General features: G+C 47.2%; 1 protein-coding gene across 1 annotated transcript in view; it reads right to left on the bottom strand.

The window, feature by feature from the left end:
* Nucleotides 1-18,108, bottom strand: part of LOC106741120 — a 61,374-nt gene extending 43,266 nt beyond the window's left edge. The window contains exon 1 of the mRNA XM_014612791.1: nt 17,836-18,108. The gene's annotated coding sequence lies outside the window, so the exon portion shown is untranslated. The remainder of the gene's footprint in view (nt 1-17,835) is intronic.
* Nucleotides 18,109-22,793: the final 4,685 nt, after the last annotated feature.

Here is a 22,793-nt window from a genome sequence, read left to right as displayed (position 1 = left end):
AGCGGAGCGAAGCGAGAAACTCGACGTGACCGACAACGACGACGACGCTGAAAATCCATGCCCGACGCGGAAACTAGTCCGACCGGTCCAAACATAACTAACCGCGGCGGCGAGCGCTTCTTATTTATCCGATGGCTGCGGAACACGACGTGCGTCGTTACTCAAAAAGCCGTGGGAGATTTAATTGGGTAATTTCCAGTAGCAGGAGCCACCGCTTGAGAGCCGCGGAATTAGATTAGCAGATTAGTGAACTGCGACCTGATATACGGCCCGGCCCGCCCCCTCCCCTTCTCTCTCTCTCTCGGTCCAGCCTCAGGTTTCTCGTTTTGCTTTTACGTTCTAATTCCATCCGTGACCCCGTTCGAAATTGTAATCGTAATAATTTCTCGCTCGCTCCTCCCCTTGTTCCTCTTTTCCACCGTCTCTCTCTCCCTCTTTTTCTCTTTTCATCTCCGTTATACGTATGTTACCCCGGAGGACGCGTTCGATGTTGTCCGGCCTGTACGCGCTCCCTCCCTCCCCTATATGCGCACCTGCACATGGCTATCTGGTGATTTGCTTACTGTCGGTGCCGGCTGTCTCGTAAATGCCTCAAGGATATATACGGAGATTGCGGCAACGTTACGATGCGGCCGCTCTCCTCGGAGAAAAATGTAGATGCCGCGGATATCGTACGGTAAGGGGCGGGAGGATTACGTAAATAGCGCGAAATCCTTCACGAGCCCGGTCGACCGACTGGCCGGTCGGCTGCTTTTCGCTCGACCGGCCAAGCTAATACAGCGGTATATTTCGTGGTAGTTTGATACGTGCACATTAGTAATTCCGCACGTACCTATGCGCTACGCGGTATAATGCGATAATTAATTGCGTTTTCAAGCTAGTTGCTTGCACGCGTGATGATAAACAGGTGAGAGCGCATTACTTCTCTCCATCTCTCCCCCCCCCCCTCTCACGGAACTATTTCGACGGAGATAAGGAATATTAAAGTTCGTCGAGGTGGAAAAGGAACTCAAGTCGCCCTTTTCTTACCGAAGAATTCGAGTATGATATTTGCTAGCGGGAGCGAATCTCGTTATGATTAGGCTAAAATTGGAAATTCCGCGCTTACTCCCGATCCCTCCCGTTTTCTCTCTTTTCATGTTGATAACCGCATTACCGTCGCCGGTATTTTACGTATCGCGCGACAGTCTAATGGATTTCCTGATTCGAGAGACTATGACATCGGTCTGTAGCTAATTAACATGGCAAGCATGAGCTTGGGTAAGAAACAGCATCGACTACACTTGGTTTAACCTCCTCGTCTTTCTTTCTCTCTGTCTCTCCTTCTTTCTCCACTTCGAGCAACTCTCTTATACCTTTGAAGCTCGCTTTCTTATTCGTTTCTTGGCGTTGTCTCAGCTACTAAAACCATTACCTCTAACTGCTATGCATTTCAGTGCTAATTATACGAGGTGTTTTACTTCATGCACCGAAGTTACGCGTTTCCCGGCGAAGCGGCTGGTAGGGCGGAAAAAGACGGGAAAAACACGCTGCACGTCGTCGTGCGACGAGTGAGCGAGGCGGCGAGAGGTCGCGTTCTCGTTTGCCAGGGTGGCTCGTCCATTTCGAGTGGACGAACGAACGAGTGGTGGCGAAACATTTCTATTAGCTCGGTGCTGTTAGTTGTTAATTCGTCTGTGTTCGCGCCGAATGTTGTTGCCGGCACTGTGCAAATAAGTCGAAACAAGCAGATCTCGCCGTATGATAGATCGCGTTGATACATTATGTGGCATCGCGGCCTCTCGTCGTATGCGAGCGAGAGGTAGAGAGAGAGAGCGAGGGATGCGGAGAACGGCTCTTTATTTGGTTACGTAAGGTAAAACAGTACGGGAGGGAGTACATATGTTCCGCATAACCTACGGAGTAATCGATCATGGAAATCCCGTAAAAACTCTCAGGACGCGTCTACCTCATCGGTCTTGAAGTGTCAAACGAGAATTAATAGCCCCAGCAGTAATATACATTGTATACTAACCCGACCGGTACCACGATGAATAAAGATGAGCGGCAAATCGCTTTATCGGATATGTAGAAACAAAAGTAGACAAGAAGAATGGTGGAAGAAGGAAGAAAACGAGGGGCAAGAGGATGAGGAGCAGGAGACACATGGGGGCTTGTGAAGAAAGAATGAGAGATACATATATATATATGCACATATATATATATATATATATATATATATATATATATATAAGAAGCACATCGGTGGAGATCTCGCGGAATGGATGCGGAAGAAATTAATAATCGAACGCGCTGCAAGCTCGCAAAAGAGAGAGAGAGAGAGAGAGTTTTCTGAAAAATCCTAATACCGCTGAAAGCTCCCGCGACGGTGAATGCGCATCCCGGCGATGAACAGGAAATAAACGCTTTAGCGAGATAAGATCGGATAAAAAGATTAATGAGAGAAAACCGTTTCCGGGATTGCGATTTTATTAAGGGGACTCAAAGCGGATCTCTTTTCTCTTTCTTCCTCTCTCTTCCGTTTCCTATCCGCACCGATGCCGGTTTGATTTACCAATTTCCGCGGATATCGACGAAGAGTACGCGCAAGTATCCGTTAACCGTGCACCAAAACCCGTATTATTTCTGTGAAAGAGCCGCGTTTCCCCGGACTGCTAATGATTTACATTTCGCACGAAGAAATTGCGAAAACTTCTCACTGGTCCGGGCACAGACCGTAAAACGGCCAACGGATCCCGATATCTACATCGACCATCTTGAATTACAGAGGCGAGGGTGGTAAAACGAGAGAAAGTTGCTTATAACTTACATTCTAACAAGCGGCCAAGAACTTTTCGTCTAACTTTTGAGCACATACAAATAAGTTAGCTAGGTGAGTAAGGTTGAACCAAAATATCTAAAGTTATAATGGTATAAGGTACAATTGAATCAGTTTTGAAAGGACATTACTCTAAAATGTTTATTCCTCGACGAGACCATCGCGAGCATTACCGTCCCCCCTCCCGCCCCCATCCCTTTTTCTTTACTGGGTGATATCAGTGTAACCGCGAAGAGATCTCAATTGCCGTCTCGTCTTATTACCGTTTTTCGCGCAACGCCGGCAGGGATCATCTCCGCGTGAATAATACGTGCCTATCTCGAAAGAAGGGAACACCACGCGCAGGGAGAATCTATCTTTGACACTTTCCGAATAAAGTCCTTTTCAAAATGAATAATTCAATTGATGATAATACCTCCTCGCGTCTGGATAGGGGGAGAGGAGAAGAAATAATTTATTTTTGAATATATCCGAAGAAGAAAAAGCAAGAAGAGACGGATAGTAATTCTAAATAATTCAGACGACTCCCTTCAAACGCGAAGGAAAAGTCGCGTATCTTGTGCATAGTCTGTGAGCTCCACCCTTGGTCTCCTTCGAAAATCGCAGACCCATTAAGCAGTACATGCTCGTAGTTGAGCGTCCTCCTCCTTCTCCATCTGTTCGTCCTTAAGGAAATTGTAAAGCTCAGTATCATATTTTCAATGATGCATCAAGGGAACCGTTCATAAATTTAATATTCATCAAGCAAAATTACACGCGTGTGTAAAAAGTGTCAATTTTAGTTGCTAATATCTGAGTTCTCGCTTAATTATTATAAAGCTGGTCCTCGGAAGTTAATGAAATGCAAAAAATTAACGTGCGTCCAATAATATGGCCAGGGAATGTGGTGCAAGTTTCATCAAATTCTTATCAAACTCATTTCTCCTTACAACCTGTTTGAAACGCGAAGAGAAGGATACGCTGGTGGTGGTTGTACGTGCGTACAGCAAAAAGGTACGCATCGCAAAGTGGGCAACAGCAGCCTCCTCTCCTCTCTCTCTCTCTCTCTCTCTCGAAGATCCATGGGTCTTTTAAATCCGAACGCGTCCCGCTACGCGATACAATATATCTTTGAGCCGATGCTCGCGGTTCATTATACAAGGCCGGCTCCGAAGTTAAAAAACTAAAACTTCGGCGAGTTGGAGTTTTCACTCCGTAAAGATTTACGCCTCTCGTCTGTAATTTAATACGGGATACTTTCTCGGGTTCCTTTCGAGGAGTAACCCGCTACCATCTCCTCCCCCTCGTCGGCGGGGCTCTCTCCGCCGCTGGTTTCCCCGGGAAACGTGAGTGGACTTTGTATCTCGGTTTACCGAGCGTATCGGGAGCCCGGCAGGAAAGTGGCGCGCAAAAGGAGAAAAGGAGACAGACGCGGAAAGAAGCGAAAAAAGAAAAACGAAAGAGAGCGAAAAGAAGAAGAAGGGAGAGAAGAGAGAAAAAAAAAGAGGAAACGGAACACAAGTGCGGAAGGGTGGGCGAGAACGAGGGAAAATATGGATATTTTAGTATCGTTATTCATCCCGCTCGCGGATATCAAATTACAATGACGGAGTTGGAGGGGAGGCGAAGTGCGCGAAAAATTCGGGATCCGTCGATGGTAGTGTGCGGCTTGCCGCATTCTCCGCGGCGCAATGATTTATCACCCGCGCACGCGTGCGAAATTATTCTTTTGCCGGGCCGACGATACTTTTACATCCTCATCGATCTCCAAGTGTCGAACTGACATTAGTTGTCGCTAAAGTAGCTGCCGGTATCTTCGTCGCGGATAGGGGAAGGGTGGCGAGATCGTCGCTGGTTCTCCAATGAAAAATTGAGGCGTGTCTAATAATATGAACGGTACGTAACGTTACAAAGTGGCGGTACCTGCTAAATACCTTGAAATTCGGGACGAGTTAGCGGTTGGATTACTATTATGTATGTCCACGCGCGTCAAGGGAGGGAGAGCGAGCTCGGTAAAGCGAGTCGTCCGCCGAGGCGAAGCGTTTTGTTAAAAGCTTTAACGTCCTCGCTTTAATGCCTTTTGTATCCACCGTCTTTGTGGCACACGCGCGGATTGACTCGCATGTTTATTTAATTGCGACGTGTTTTCTCGTCTCGGTGTTACACGGAATTTTTACGCGTTTCATTTCGAAAGTTTCGCGTCTGCAACACCTGCTATGGTTATTCAAGATCTCGGGCGAACAGAACGAGCGGAATTGTTTTATCGGCTTCTGTGCCGCGCGAAAACCCAGCGAAGCGTATATTTCGCTAAACGTATATTTAAAGTCCTCTCGACTGACTGATCATCGTCGATGGAGGCCAGACCGTACTATCTGCCGGCATTATGGTAATTGGTGATTCAAATCCCGCGCGAAATTCTACGAAGACTTCGTTATCGCGGGTGCGTACGACCGCGGTAGTGGGTACGAAAATCGCGGATTATTCCAAATAATTCGACCGTAGAAAAACCCAATGTTCCGTGACAGCGGAATCCCTGCCACGAAGGGGCGAGGAGGAAGCCGCGAGAGGGGACGAAAATCTGGAAAACTTCGACGAGCAATTATTTATCGAAAACGATGAATTATTTTTCATCGCGCGCTTCAACCACCACTGTCAATCGTCCCGTCGCGAAATCTGCGTCGCGGTCAATATTTTATTTATATTTCACCCGTAACCCAATTGTCTTCCAACGTCAATCGCGATTCGGTCAATTGTTCTCGACGAATCGCCCGCGTGCAAATGCGAGCGCCTGCAACAATGACGCGTAATAACCGCGGCGCGTTTTTTTAATTAGCATCACGGCAACGCGGTTTATCTCGCGGGCGAGCGCTTACGCCCGAAACACGAGTGCGAGTTAAAATTACGTCGACCTGCTTTTCGCACGGACACCGGCGCGCCCCGCTAAAATTGAGATCGCGTCCTCCTCTTACGCGTTTTTCCCTATTTTTAGATAAATCTCATTTGCATAATAGCGCCGCGCACGAAGGACCGCGCGTTCTCGCCTACGGCGTGCGAGAATGGCTGAAGAATGCCGGACGCATCGCTCTCGTTTACGATGGGCGCGGGGGACAGGTCGCTGTTTCGTGAAAAAAAATCCCTTTTCATAAGGTACAAATAATATTTGCATTTCGCGCGAAACTCGGAGATTTTTAACTCATATTTCCAATTTTTTTATAGTATAGACGACATACCGTTTTTATTTATATAGTTCATTTGCCATGAACGTGTAATAAATAATACTTGATGAATTAAGTTTTCCTTAGGTACGGCGTATATACTGGAGTTATTCTAATACTTGAAAAATATTTTACTCAGATCAAGTAAACAATCATCAAGTTAATCGAGTAATATTTACTTCGTCCAAATATAAATTTGTTAGAGTATATTAGAATAATTATTTACTTGAATCTAGCACTTTTTTCCCTACAGAGACGTACGAAATCTACGCATTATTATTATTGATTACCACAAGCACACATGACATCGTGACATTCTCCGCAGCGGTTTAGCACATATATAAACGCGCGAAATAAATACTTTAATTTGGATGCTAACGATTAATGTGTTAACGATTTATGGAACGCTGGTTTTGCCGACGCAGGAATCAAAATACTCATTTCGACATAACTTAAATTAAAGTTTTGATTGCGATCCTGCGGAAAGATATAATAATAGTAACGATATTACATATATTCCGGGCGAGTACAAAATTCATGTATATCCAATAATGATGACATTTAATAGCGGTGTGAAATAATATAATTAAAATATACCGTTAAAATTAACAACCCTCCTCTCTCTTTCTTTGTGCTCCTCGCACGTACGGACACCATATGCGCACTGCACGCTCCGAATGTTATTATTTAATTATGTCAGAAATTTTATTAAAATCACCCGATATATAATACGTTATCGAATTATTTTGCGATATTATCCGTTCACGTCGGAGCTTGTCCAGAAACTTATCCGAATACGGGAATGCGAAAGTTAACAAAGAGAGAGGAAGACTCCCGCGAAATGAAATTAATTTAGACACAGCGAGACGATAACAATTGTGACATTAACCAAGCTTGTCGCGCATCACGCTCGCCGGAAGGCTGTGTTACACCGCGCATATCCGGAAGATACGAGGATACGCGAAGTACAGCGCGCGACGTCCAACTTACTGGGGACGGCATACGGATAGCTCGTTCGCGAACGACACGCAAAACCGTCTCAATCGCCTTATCTGCCCGAGAGATGATTCGATCCGAGTCGGCTGTCAGCCCTGACAATCGTACCCATTCGAGTCGGTCGATTACGCGTGCCGTAATAGACTGCCATTCGCCTACGAGAATCCGTTGTGTTGCGGACAGGTTCGACGAGGCTACGCGGATGTAGGCGAGAAGGTTCTACATCCCCTTCCTGCTCCGTCGTACGCTCCGGTACGATTGGGATTCCGGATTTGCCGGCCGAAACACGTGTACAGATATATCCACAGTCGCCCCCGTTCTCGCGGCGCTCCTTCCTATCCGCGGCTATCCTTAGACAAAAACGTATTGGTTCGGATGTAACCGAGGAGGATAGTATAAGGTATTCCCGTACTCGTAAAATATATATAGGTGTACAAATTAATTCGGTGCTTTTGCATTCAATGTCCCGCAACTCTGGTTCGAATTTAAATTTTTTTCCCCGTCCTATATGATAATTTGAAAGTGCCAGCCTTGAGCTTTAAGAAACACTACACAGTTGACAGCCTTGCCGATGTGACCTCAGAAAACGGTAGTTACTAATTTGTACACCTAATTATTTTCCAGTAAGCAGTAAGAAAGATAGTAGTTACGGACAATATTGCAAAGAGCGTCGTTATCGGCGAAATTAATTCGACTGATATCGTCATGTTATGTTCGAAATCCGATAATCTGTTTTTCGCAAAAGAGAGTAAACCAGAGAGGGAAATACTGAGAGAGAGAGAGAGAGAGAGAGAGACGCGATCAGCGCCGGAAATGTCGAACGGGTAATTGATCATTTACATTTCGCCGTTAGCGTGTTACGTTAATTTGCATATGTAAATCTCGTTAAAATAAAGGGCGCCGAGATCCGATCTGCGATACACGCAAAGTATGTCCGGCAAGGTTGATCAAAGAGCCGACGCTCCACGACAAATCATTGATTAACGATTTCGGCGATGACAGCCCGCTGAGAGACCCGCGGTATTGCGGAGTCTTTAATCTAAATTCGCTCGCTAAACATTTCGTCCCCGCTCGGCTGCATGCGCGCCCACACGCGACTAAAGATGCGTTGCGATAATGACGCTACGAACGACTCGAGTCACGATGATTTATTATCCGCGATCGCCCCCCGTCGTATGCATCGACTGTGGTCGCACATAAAATGTAAATCCCTGGAAGGAGCTAATCAAATCGTTACGCTTTACGAGCCTGCGAATCGCCGGTCGTAAAGAAAACGCCGGCACTCCCTCGGCTTTGATCCTTTAGTCGTGAGTGCTTCTTCTTCTTCGTTGTTTCAAAGCAAATCGAGCCGAGATTCGATCGAATCCTCCTCAGGCGTGTACCCAGCGCGCACAGAAGTCGCAGAATCAATAATGACGCCACTCGCGAATTTTCGCGAATTTTTGCACTCGTAAAGTGCGAGAGTCGAGTCGCGAAAGCAAACTCTCGCGCTCCTCCCTCCGCCTTCTCTCGTCTGTTTTAAAGGATAAAGCGAGGACAAATAATAGGGCTGTTCTCCGCATAATCCCCCTCCCCCTTTCCGACGCACTCGTCAACTCTTCGGGGATCGTTGCGCGTAAGAAGAATTATTTGCGTATTTGCGCGACTTCGCCGAGATTCATTCATCGAACCGGTTCATCTGCGAAGCGATTTACTCATTTACCGCTATTTCAGACAATGAAATAACTCTTTCCCTATTGTGTATACCGACGTTCGTTCGTTCGCGAAGCAACGAGTTCCGTATCGCGCGGCGTGAAGAAATCAAATTACCGTATGTTGTTCTTGCTCTTCTAATGGTAATTCAATAAAGGAACCTATCCGTTGTAACGCGCGTACTTGACGGAACACCGGGATTTTACAGGCCGCCCTCCCTCCCTGTGCGAGGAAAGAGGTCCACGTGTCGGTCCCTCCGCGAACGAAGTTTGAAACGAGGAGGGAAAATTAGATATCTGCGACCCTGCGTGCGCGATAATAGAAATAACGGTGTATATGAGCGAATACGATAATCGTGACTAATGCGATAACGTTTCTACCTGCTCGTGTCCTTCATTTAAATACCGGCGCATTTTTATCTGTTTCATTAAGCCCGCCACCGTCAAGCGGGATAAACCAATTACCGGAGGGCAGTTTGCCCACATACACACACACATACGCAATATTAAATTACACTGTATTATTTGAATAAGTTACATGGAAAAAAAAAAGATGAGACCTCGCGGAAATCTGCACGCGTGCGCGACAAATGTCTCCTCGGAATCTATTCCGAAACGCACGCGAGAAAATTTTGGGCCGGCGAAGAAGTTCCCTCGTTAAAGTCGCCTGAATATTGCATTCCCGAAATCTCGGCCGGCCTTTTTCCTCCTCCTCCTCTGTGTGTAAAATGCGAAGAATGGCTATCAAGAGTGCAGTAAACGCGTTCTCTTTGCGAAACGAGCTTGGTGGGCCGCGCTTACGCGCGAGGAGTCGCGGCCGTGTTCCCGAGCCTTCCTACTTAATGGAAACGTTAGCAGTAATATACTTGTAATTACACGTAAGAATGTATGTGTACGGTATGAGAGCAACGCTCAATAAGTGGTATTACCCTCTGTTTAGTCGGCCGTTACACGCAAAAGCGACTACAAAGCGGCGCGATCCGGCCGGTTCATTCGGTCTCTCTCTCTGCCTTTTTCTTTCTCACTTTCTATCGGCGGCGCAGTTAAAAAACTTTATCGGCCTGTCGGTTTCACCTACGATCTGCATTAATTTGCACCGATTTGCATTACGGCTTTGCTCGCAGCTTTCGACAAACCGAAATTTGCATTAGCACGAGCTCGAGCCCGCGGGGAAAAGACAGAGAGGGAAATAGAGAGCACAGCCGCCCCGCGTTTCCGTAATTGGCCAGATTGCCGTTTAGAAATAGCGTAACGCGATTCACGTGCTGCTCGCTGCTTCGCGACGAATCGATTTGACAAGCTCTCATCGCTCTCCTCCTCCTGTTCTCTTCTCCTCTCCCTCCCTCCCGCCGCCGCTCTGTCCGCTATTCTCTGCGCTTTGCTCCGCTCTCTGCTATATACGGGCTTACTCTCTCGGATTGCCAGTTAAACCGACTGCCCCCCCCCCCCCGGATTTGAAAAACAAAACTCGGAAACGACGACGACGACGACAGACGCGTGTCTCGCCCCGGAACCGAGAGCGAAACGGGCGTAAACCCTCCGTCGCCCGGAGAAATCTGCCGCGATTTACGTTACGTCTCGTCTCTCGGAAACGATCCTGGCGAAACGCGTGACGTCGGATTAATTCCCGATCTCTTTTTTCACCTCCGCTCGCGAGCAACGACGTCCTCCGCACGCGTATATGCGCGAGAGTGTGTGTACCGGGGGTGTCACAATCAGAGAGTCGAATGATTCCTGCACACTTGCGAGCGCGCGCTCTCGCTGCCTCACCCTCGTAATGGAAATTACACGCGACTAGCTGCGGGACACGTTAACGATAGGCAGGCCGGCAGGATTTTTTTTTAATCCCAGCTTCGCCTCCTATCTATGTTACTGTCGTTATATTTAATGACATATCGCGCGCATTCGGGTTGAGTCCAAATAATAACGCTGTAACACAACGACCGCGAAACGGGGGAATACGAATTTAAATGGGAGAGCGGGGGGGGGGGGGAGATTTGAAAACAGTCACTTTGATCATCGGTACGTCCGTTCGGAATGAATCGCAATTTATCTGACGTACCTAACGAACGCGCCGCAGTTAACTAAACATTATTTTTCAGTCACGCGCGTTCGCGCTAACCGGAGCTTGTTCGTCACGCGATCGCGAGCCTTCTTTCCTCGCGACTAAGTTCGACCTCTTCCATTAGAGAAGCGAAACCCTCCGTGCAAACGTCCTCCGTGGGTCGGTGCGGAAAGGAAATGAGGAAAAAAGCCGCTGAAACAATACGGGATAAACGTCATCGGTTTTGCACGTATCCCTCCCTTCCCCCCTCCCCCCTATTCCCTCGCGATCCGTATTAATTTACATTACAAATGCGCGGGCGGATTCCGACGAATCAGTATTTGCATTACTCGCGTGTCGCGTGTGTCGGTGTGAGTTAATGGATATAGAGTGGGCATTCGATTCCGTGCAAGTCGCACGACCATCAGTTCAGGTGTGAACGGAATCTGTTTCTTGATTGGCCAGCGGCCGGGATGGAACGAAACGATCTAAATTCCATACAGTACACACCAACCAGTACAACCAACCATCTTTCAAAATGGTTTGAAAATTAATTTTTACTTTGCCAGAATAAAAATCACAAAAAAATGCTTATTTTCTGGTCAAAAAATAGAAAGGACCCTTAATGTATTAGATATCTGTATTAGTAACTATGCTTATTGTATTTAATTCAAGAACTATTTAGTCAATTTGGCCTCTCTCAATCGTTTCAATAAAGCGGCGCAAAACACACATCAGATTCGCGCCTTAGAATGGCGCGTCAGAATTGAATTTCAAATCGGCGCATCAGAATTGCGCTTCGAACTGGCGCATAAAAATTGCATCACCACGCGCGGACTTGGCGAATACTTATTTTTTCCGATAAATTATTTTGCAGATCAATTTAGCAGCCGTCACGACCGTCATTTTCCGAAAATTGCTCACTCACGACGAATTACGATGTCATTCCCTTTAAAACGACCGATTTCAATGCATGTATTTATCGTTACTGTTAAAATTCACGCGAAACAAGAATCTCGTTTACCAACAAAGCACAATCATCCACGAGACGAAATGTTTTCGTTTTTCTCTGTTTCTGCGTTGTCAAACACAGGACGGTCTTCGATGCGCGGTTTGTTTACATGCGAATATTTTTCCAAAATGTCGGAATTCCATTACATCGTCAAATATCACGTTGAAAAGATCGCGGTCGCAGTAATGCGATCTAGGATATGAGACGCTACGTAGGCTGGATATGGATGTCGCGGGACAATGGTGACAGATACAATCAGAACGCTCACAAAGCGTTATGTTACGTAATGCACGCAACATTTACGTTAGATATAATGAATCGCATTGATCGTCGATGACGAGATTATCGCGCGAAGACTGCGTATTTCTAATTACGAGATCGCTAATTTGAAAAAATTAGGAATTGTTTGCAAGTATAATTGCTCGATTATTACCTCATCAAGAAAATTCTTTGTGATATTATTTTATATAACATATCAATCGTTATTAGTCTCTCGATATATCTTCGGACTCTTTCAATTAATATCATACAATAATATTGATTATAATGCAATCTTTCAATTAATATCATACAATAATATTGATTATAATGCAATCTCTCCCCTCTCCATTTTGTCGTTAATTTTCCCTTTTAACGTTTTTACGATTATTGTCTTCTCCATCATATTCATTCCGCGAGTCTTGTCGATACGCGTATTAATTGCTCGCAACACCGACGACTCAACAACCGAATCAAGCGCGAATGGGGGCGAATAAATACGCGGAGGGTTCCCCCCCGTAGTAATTCGATCGCGTATAAATCGACGAGCCCGGCTTTTTCATCAGCCGGGGCCGCTTCCAAACCCGTCGGCGCAAAACTTCATTAATGCATTGTGTTACACACAGTCGACGTAGGCTAACTAGCGCCTGATGGCGTTACGCGTAAGATCGACGAACGTTAAACCACCCTCGCGTTACGTAGTACACTAACTAGTTACTTCCAGGTCGAAGTTAACTATCAGACCGGCATAAGATCAGGAACTCTCTCGCGAGTAACGGCAACGCCGGTAACTCCAGCTTCCGCTCGTCAGATTATTCGATTGTGCGCATATCGAGAGCGACGAGCCGTTCTCCATTAGGGTGAATTCACGTGCGCGAGTGTCTGCCGTTTTAGCACAGTCCTCGGATTTGTCGTAAGTTATAATGCAATGTAACTAGCGACACGATGTCCGTAGTACGTCAAATTAAGTCGCAAATGGTGGGCTCTCCCCCCGAATTTACTCACTCCCAGAACAAACGGAGAGAATTTAATCCAACGCATTCGCGTGCGAGCGCAAGCGAATCCCGAATTGTTGTGCGCGAAATGCACTTTATAAGCGAGACCCGCCGCTAATTTCCCCAAGTTCCAAATGATATATACAGTACCTGTCCATATTATTAGACGCACCTTAATTTTTACATTTCACTGACCCCCGAGGATCAGTTTTATAATACGGCTCATCTATCGATGGAATTATGTTAAGGAACCATTAGTCTATAAAAGGTATTTTTTTATCACATCACTTCACTCGGCTGTTACAATGACCTCGAGCAAATATGAACCAGCGCTGGTTGCATCGTTGATAATAATGAGAATAGACGTGAGTTTTGAGTGTACGTCAATTGAAATTTAGTTTTATTTTTGTTTATTTGTAACTTCAAATCCCTCGCTTACTAACAGAAAAATAAATTTTCGTGTGAAAAATATCAATATTGTTTACAAAAATTATGGGTAAAAGAGGTGACTTGACACTCCAGGAGGTTGCAAAGGTGAAAGTGCTGATTGACATCGAAAATTATTCAAATCGAGTAAACATAAAATTAGTAGCTTTTCTTCTCCTCCTAACGTGTATTCTTTTATCTGTATTCCTCATTAAAGAATAAAAATGCGTCAAATAATATTGCCAGGGACCGTATATCTGTACGTATGTATATACAGCTTGCTGGAGAACAGATTTTGACGTAACGGGCCAACGAATAATCCTGGAAAGGGATGAGAAATGCAGTTTATTGACATCCTTCGGCGAGGTCGCACCGATAAGCGCTCGTTTTAGCACATCGGGCGAGGGCGTATTTTGATCGCCCCGTCGTTCATCGAGACACCTCGCGGCTCCCACAGAAACGTAATTAATTTCCTTATTTGGTATTCTAACTCAACGGAGACGCGACGGACGGGGAATATTTCAATCGCGCACAAAGTCGAACGCACGCGTTAGATATCTGGCAGCCTGAAGCATCTCGGAAACGGGCGATCGATCTCGTGTCAGAGTTACCAGAATCGCTCGTTTCCTTGTACATCCTGCTCCCGAAAGACACATCTCGCGAATACCTCGTTCTTATGCGCGCTACGAGATACATTCTTTTTGATTCAGGCGGTCGACACGGAGGAAATCGTCGCGGGCGGTCGGGACAAGTTCAGCCGACCGCGTTGTGACGTGACGGGGCGTACACACCGAGAGAAAAAGGTTTCTTTTTATATTTAGTATTTCTATTCATTCGACTAAAATTTCTTTCATAGAAACAACGTATACGAAATATTATTTGTTTGGGCAAAAATTGTATCGTCTCATTCAAGAAAATTCTGTTATTCAACAGAAAGGACGCTATTATCTGAAATAATCTTTTAACCAAATGAAATATTATTTTGGTCGCGATAAATATGTAAAATGAAGGAAATAATTTCTTTATAAGAAAATTGTCTTTCGTTTCAAACAAATTTTTTATTTAAGATAAAAATACGGAGTAATTCCGGAAGGTTCGGATACCTGAGTAGTCAAAATTGACAATATTATTCGAAAGTGTAGCCTATCCAATCCGGGGCATGTCCGCATTCTCGGACAAGACTCGAGACTATTGCGAAATATATTTCCCTTCTCCATCCATTTCTCGCCCTCCCAATAATCTCTCTCTCTCTCTCTCTCTCTCTCTCTCTCACACACACACACACGGTATTTCGGAGAATTCACAGCCGCGAACGGCGACGTCCGAAATTAGAAGTTCCGACTTTCGGCGTATTAGGTAGGCGAGGCCGAAGAATTTCCGCGAAAATAAATTCAAAGTCGCTCAGCGGGGATCGTCGCTCGAGTTGGTTTTTATCACGGCGATTGATGAGGGTGACCGACGGCGGCGCGTGATCGCGCGGACCGGATTCCGATCGATCGATCGCTGGTACAGCGAACACGCGCCGATCTCGTTTGCTGGACGTATATCGGCGGCCTGAGAGAAGAGCATATTAGACGGCACTTTCCGGGAGTGCTTACTAACGACCGCACATATTTGTCGGATTCGCAGTTTGATGAATGGAAACTGCGCTCTATCTAAACGGAGTTAAACGCGCACGTTGAACGCGTCTCTCCCCCGGAGAAACCGTGCCGCACGTTGCGTTTATTATCGCGATCGAAAGTAAAGTTCGCCCCCGAAGACGGTCCCGAGTGAATTACGTTTCGAACTAATCGTATGTGCGTGTGTACGTGTGTGTGTGTGTGTGTGTGCGGAGATATAACCCGATTATTTTCTTCTTTTCTTCTTATTTTTCGCGTTTCTTCCTAATACGGACGACGACGACGTCCGAAACTTATCGAGGAAACCGCCGAGTTGATTGCCGTGTTAACAATTAATCGTGTAATTTGATGCCCGTTTCATCGGCGCGTTTACGATAACGGATGCGGATAAATACGTGTAATAGACGAGGCCAATAATAGAATACAATGCAGTATTAATTCCATATAATGAATTGCGAATGCAATATCACGCACGGACAAATTTAATTGGATTATGCATTTAGTAAAAGTAAGCATGCGTAATGGGGGGAGTTAAGCAGCACCGCGTTTCGCCCGCAGCAAGAGCGTACTATTATTATGAGCGCGCGTAACTTTAAGCAACTTCCGCATACGTTCGTGCAGAATGAACGGCATTAGTCTTTTTCGAGGCAGGCTTATCCAAGAGAAATAATCCCGCGCTATTCGCCGCCGCTATATATTCGACGTGATAATACCGAATATGATAATATCTCTGTTCGATGTACAATGCTTTGTAATATTTACAATTATTCAATACGGTCCGTGTGACGAAAGAATTGTTTCTGTAAACGAATCGGCGATGCAAAAGATCGCGAGACAACTGGAAAGTTTAATAACAATAACCAAAGAATAGTTACTTGGGATCATTTAGACCTCGAAGAAAAGTCGCTATTATTAATAAGATATAAAATATTATCGATTGCTTTATGATTTATTATTTTTTAGAAGCATTATAAATATAGATTTATTTGTCGAAAAAAATGAGGAGAAACCAGAAAAATATTTAAGAAACAAAATAAACACGTCAAGTATTCGTGAACGTTAACGTAAAAAAAAATAAGGTGACCATTCCCGAGATAATAAAAATAAAATTGAATTTTTGTCCAATTTTTTCTCTCGTAAAATCGGAAACAGAGGAGAAATGCGCGCGCGCGCTACAAGATTCGAGTAAATTCGCACGCCTCGGCCACGGCTTGGCGGAAACAGACAGAATTGACAGGCTACGTTAAAGGGGATACATCTGGGAACAAATTCTATACGAATTTACACCGATCAATGTTGGTTGCCTGCCAACGCCATCAGGTTCTGATCATAAGTACGAGAAACGATACAAAGCGATAAAGATAAATTACTCGTCATCATATATCCCGGGATTTCCTTTCGGCAGAAATAGCTCGCAAGCCAAGTCGCGAGATCATCGCGATTTGCGCGAAGCTTTCTCAATTCATTCGATCGTATTAACGCACATCCACCGCCGAACGTATTTTAGATGATTTATTTTTTTTATACAGATATAAGCTATATTAGACATTCAATCAAAAAACAGGGAGAAGGTCAGTGAGAGCAAGAGTTCGTTTGGTGCCATTGGAAAACACAAATAAAATGTTGAAAGCAACGCTTATTGCTAAGAATGTCGGTGAAGGTTTATAAATAAATGATTCTTCTTGTTTACACATCGGTTGAGTTATTTGATATTAACACGTTGGTTGTGTGTGAGCACGACGGTCACCTACGGCGACCGATGGGGCGTAAACAAAAGGCTAAGCGCCGGTCACCACCGGCGACTGTCTCGTAACGGTGAATGTGTTGGAAGTAACCGACATAGAACGAGTACCGGAAACAAATCGTGTTTCATAACCCGCGGCGTACACGTATGGGTCACCGAGAAGAAGTATTCTTGGCCGCGGGTCCATTGCGGATCCTCGCGGAAAATTTGCAAACGGGAGATCGCTCGGCTCGCGAGAAACGCCTCGCTACCGTAACCGAAATCTCTCTCTTTCTCTCACATGGGCGATAGGTGACAAATCTCCTCGGATTCCTTCAATCTTTCGCGACGGGAAATACGCTTCGCCCCGCGAGGAAGGGTCTCGCGGAGGAGAGAGAGGATCCTCTCTCCACCCCGTCTCGAGCTTTCGAGCTCGAGGAAAGCTCAGGGCGATTACATCAAATTCTTTCCCCGGACCGTCCGCTCGCCCTATCGGCCACCCTATCCCGTCGCACCCTTTCGTCGTCGTCCAGCGCGCCCTCCTCCTGACCCTTCGCAGCCCCGTCCGAGTGTTTACTCGCGTGCTCGAGTTCTGTCAGTATCACACGCTGTCCGCCAAACAAATCGATCCCCCTCATCCAGTTGGCGTGTGCACGGCACGGTGTGCACGATACGACCGACTTCGGATCGCGAAGAGGGATACGCTCTTCGAAGATCGCGCATCGGAGGGCGATTGCGAAAACGCGGAGATTCGGGGTGCGTCCACCACCGCTGCGATACGCACGCACGATTTCACGCGGGACGGCAAGACACAGCTGGCTGGAAGGATTCATTTCACCGTATTTTCCGTCCGTCCGGAAGCGGTATAACAAATTGATGGATCTCCGAGGTAATTACGTGAGACGAACGCGGATTCATCGGAACAACGCGCGTCCCTTCGATACAAGGGCAAACAAAGGCGTACACGCTGTCGCGCTTGGCCAGCTGCGCGGACGAAAAGGGACTCCTCGCGGAGAGCGCTGCGCCTCTGACCGTCGCGCGCGCGCGCGCGCTACTTACATGTCCAAGGATCGGCCACGTTGAACGCCTGGGGCTTAGGTACCAAGAAGGATGATCGCGCGAGCGACGACGAGCCGGTCGTCCAGCGCGACGTGATGCGAGTACGCGAGCACGCGGGTGACGTCCCGACGATGCTGAACGGCACGCACGCACGCACGCACGCATCCACACGCAGTATCTCGCGAGTCACTGCGCACACAATTCACCGTTGACGCGACGCACGCCGTCAACGAGCACCGCGATCACAGTCGTTATCGGTTGCGTGAACATCGTGGGGTTACCGGTCACAAGACACAACTCGTCGGTCCTCTCCGTCCGAGGCTCGCACGATCGGCCCCGATATATCCCGGGGTTTCCACGGCGTGAACGGCCCTTTCTTCTCTCGAGCGAAAAGGGCTAACCCCCGGGGCTTCTCGCTGGTGTCGCGCTGCGTAGATATATGTATGTATCTCTCCGTTCTCCTCGTGCGGGCCTCCTCACAGACGTTGCCGAGCACTCTGCACGAGCTCTCTCGGCCGGGGATACACGAACGAACGCGGTGGTGGCGAAGGAGTAGGAGCGGTAGAGGAGTCAGCGGCGGAGAAGGTGATGGCGACGAGCGAGAAGTTGGGGAGGGGAGTGAGAGCAACCGTAAGGGGGGACGACGGTGGTGATGGCAATCGGGGGTGGCTCGCCAAGCCCGGTGGTGGTCTCGCGTTCGCTCGCTCGCTCGCCGGCCGGCTCGCTTTCTCGCTCACTTCTGTCGCCTTCGCCGCCGTTGCTTGCGCAGCACCCCATCGCCGTTACCACCACCGCCGCCGCCACCCTCCACGACCCGGCCAAACCCAGACCCAGCGCGGCGTAGGTACCGCGAGCTCGCGACTCGAGCTCCAGGCCACCCCAGCTGCTCGTTCCCCACCATCCCTTCCGGCCCTCAGTGCCGTGTACAGACGCAGCGGCGCCTCGCTCTACCGTCGGGGAGAACGGCGCGAATCGACGAATTGATCCGGTAATGAGCGCGCGGATCGTCGCTGCTGATGGGTGGGACACGCAGCGACGCGACGCGATCCGAGAGACGCGGAAATGCCGCGCTTAATTGCGGTCGCGACGTACGCTCTCTCTCCCTCGGTAGCCACGATCGTTCTCAGGCGTCTCGCGTGCCTCTCTTAATCTCGGATATCGTGATACACGGAGGCTCGCTCACGGGAGGGTGGTAGCGTGCGTGCCGCACGGAAATCGTCTACGTATTGACAAATTAAGGCTCGAAGAGCCGAGATAAGCGTATCATCCTTCCTGCGGTACTGTCGTGGTGGCACTCTTTCGCATCGCGGCCGCGTCTCGCTGAGAATATAACTTCCGCGCGGAGACGCGCGCGCTTGATTTCGCGTCGCTCTCTTTCTCTCGTATTAAATCGTATCGGGAGGTAACTGGATAAGAGCGGATAAGGTCGGATGGAAATCCCATCGGAATATATTTGGATCCATACGGATTTCACTCGATACCATAAGTTCCTATTTGGAATTTTTCGGCGTGACGGGTAAGCGAAACCCGGCGGGGGAGGAGGGGCGGCTGAGAAGCCTGCCGACGCCGATGAACTCCGCGGAGACTCCGGACCGACGGAGATATTTTTATGAAAAATTCAGTTCGCACGTTTGGCGAGGAATTTTTTAACGAGCGACGCGGTAAAAAGTTTGCTACGAATTGGAAATTCCGACTGCATTAGCGAACTTTCGCGTTCGGGATGCGCGCGCGGCCGGGCTCGGCTGTTATACGCTAAGAGAGAGAGAGAGAGAGCGAACAGTCAAGAACGAACGTTTCAGAGGAAAACAAAAAAGAAGGAAAGAGAGAGACAGAAAGGGTAGGGAGGGAAAAGGAAAGAACCGTCGGAGACATTACTTGACCCAGTTCCTCGCCCTTTAGTTAAGCCGCGCTTATTTCGCGCTTTTACGTAAATGGGTTTCTCTTTAAACGGCCCGGCAATCAAATACATATGTATAAACGGACGTGTCCCCCTGTCTTTCGATGGGGATTTTTACGACGGCGATGCGATCATGTTCGCGTTCGCAAAGTGGGCACTTGGTTATACGATTGAGAGGTAGAATTTTAATGCGAGAGCGCATCACGTTTCCACCCTTCGCTCCCTGCAAAACCGGTGTTACACGCGTAACATCTTACGCGCGCGCGCATTTCGCGTGTCCGCCTGACTTTTCCTCCGTCCACCATTAGCCTTGTTTCGATTTATTCAAGAGAGCCCGTGAGAGAGAGAGAGAGAGAGAGAAAGAGAGAGGTAGAGAGAAACGGCGGAGGCCAATAATAATTATCTACGCGAAACGGGGAGCGTACCGTGAAAGATCGTTTAACTATCCGAGCAGGAGTTATCGATTCGTACCGGGGAATTTGCCACTTGAATTAATCAAGTAACGAGTCACAAAGGTGGACTTACCTCCCCGGATATTGAATAATTAGTGGCGCGGCGTGGAAAACGTTTCCTTATATACCGTGGATCGCGTACGGGGAAACTCGCGGAATTAACAAAGAACGTATTACGTTAAAGAGGGAAACGCGGGGGGATAGCGGGGGAAAGAGAGAAAGGCCCGATATTACTTCATTTTGCAACTCGCCTCTCGACGTTGATCTTTCTGTCTCCCTCTCTCTCTCTCTCTCCCCTTCGGGTGCCGTCGAAAGAGTTTACGCTCTTTGAGCGCAGGCGAACGACGTAGGCACGACGAACCCGTGACGGGAGAGTGGGGCACGTTAATTGGTCGCCGTCGATGACGGACTATCGAGCTGCAACACGATTGTTGTTCTCCTGTGCGAGAAACACCGCACGTACGCGATCGTTTCAGCGTAACTGAGCGCGCTAAATATTCCGTTTGAATAAATAATCGCGCCTGGCGAATCGATTCGGGGCGGCGTGATGCGACGCCCGAAGTTGAAAGACGACACGTCCGACGTGAAAATCCGAAAAAAAAAATGGATCGCGCCGGCCATCGATGATTCGGATTTATCTCGAGCGCGAGAGACATCAGCACGCGACGTAGAACGTGCGGCAGTCGTAATTCATCGGAGCGAGCGCGCGCCGTTCGCGATTAAGAACGCTTACGATGTTTTAATAGCAATGGGACGTACGCCGATACGTAGCAAATCCTAGATCACGTGTACTTTTAGTGAAAAAATGTATTGCCCGCTCGAGGCGCGACAATCGTCTTTGCGCGGAATTGCGACGAAATTAATCGGCGTTAATTAACACGAATTCGATCTGTAAACGTGACGTTACGAATACCTCGTCCATACCGTTTTAACATTTTAACGGTCGTGCTTATTTCGAGGAAATTCTCGGCTGTCGCCGGCAAATTTTGAGAGCCCACTTAGATGAAGAATCTTAATTCGTACTGCATGGTTTTGTAGCAGAAAAGCTGCAAACCGAATATGGCATACTCGAATCAACTTTATCCTTCCATAACTCTTGTGAAACTTAACATTTTTTGCCTGTTTTTTTTTTTATTTGATGCAGCAAACCCTTAGCAATACAGCTGTGGCGTATGAACAAACTTTTAATATCAACAATAAAAAGAATATTAACAACAAAATAAATACTTGTTCCGAAAACAATTATCTTCTCTTCAAAAATATATATTTCTCAATATATAATTATTATAAAAATATTTTCAGTAAGTGTTTCCGAAAACAGACCGTAGTAGCACAATTCATTGGCGATACATTCGTCCAATATTGGTTATATGGTCATTCATTGGAAATACATTGAGTGAATGTTGCCCAATATAAAGCCAACCGGACAGCCAAACATGCAAAAACAGATTTTACGTAATATCCGCTGTAAATTTTGTCAACAACTTTCTAGCAGAATTATAACGGGATTTGCTAGCGGAATAACGTGATAACAGATTAATCCATTATCATGCCCTGCTAGCAAATCCTATTATATTTCTGTTAACAAGCTATCGATAAAATTTACAGCAAATACCGTGCAAAATCTGCTTCTGCGGGTTTGTAACTAGTCTAAATTTTCATTGAGTCCAAATCAGGTTTTCTATTATCATACGTGAACAAGAAGAAAGAAAACCAATAGAGCGAAATGAATAGGATGAAATGCGCGAACGTTTCCTTCTTGATTATCGCTTATCGATATCGTCCGAAGAGGAATAGCGACATTCTTATTGAGTCCATTGCCAACTAATACGCACGCACATACGCACGTAAACGATGTCATCGTTTCGCCGCGACAATAAACGCGAAATCGTCCTCCGATGCGCGCAGTAGTCGCGCGGGCGAGCGAGGGAGAGGAGAAGAGCATAATGACACAAAATTTCCCACGACCAACGACGTGGCCGTTCCGGGATACCATTTTTAAAGCTCACGCTCCGCGTCTAAAAACTCATATACTTATGTTTTAGCGGTATTACATACGTACGTACACGCACACGAGCGAGGAGGAGGAGACGAGTAGTTAAACGTGTACAGCCCTTCGTCGCGAAAACGCACGTGTGCGAACACACATACGATCGCGAATACACGCGAGGAAAGCATCTCACGAACCAAAATCCTTGGCGTATTAAATTCGAGCCCTCGTGGGCTTGACAGTCGCCAGTCATTTCGAGGGTGGCCCGAGGCTCTTGAGTGCCGCCTTACGGCACTAACGCCTCGGCGCCCTTCCTGTGTGATCCTGCACGAGAGAGGACACAGGTTCCTACACCCTGCTACGGCCTCTTTCCGCGTGCTCTATCCCCGGCGGGTCAAGCTCCGTGTGCGCGATCAGCATCGAGCCGCACCGCCGCTACATCTAGGGTATACCTGCACACACACACACACACACACACACACATGAAGTCCACTCGAACGGAATACCTTACGACGCAACGAGCGCTCTCATCTCTTTTCTCGAGGACCGCCGTTTCGCGACAAGGTGGACCAACGGGGACGCACCGACTATAGGCTTTCCCACTTTCATCACGTTAGTT

Source organism: Dinoponera quadriceps, unplaced genomic scaffold (assembly GCF_001313825.1).
Source record: "Dinoponera quadriceps isolate SergipeBrazil2010 unplaced genomic scaffold, ASM131382v1 scaffold367, whole genome shotgun sequence".
Lineage (NCBI taxonomy): Eukaryota > Metazoa > Arthropoda > Insecta > Hymenoptera > Formicidae > Dinoponera > Dinoponera quadriceps.
This window is presented reverse-complemented; position numbering and strand designations above follow the sequence as displayed.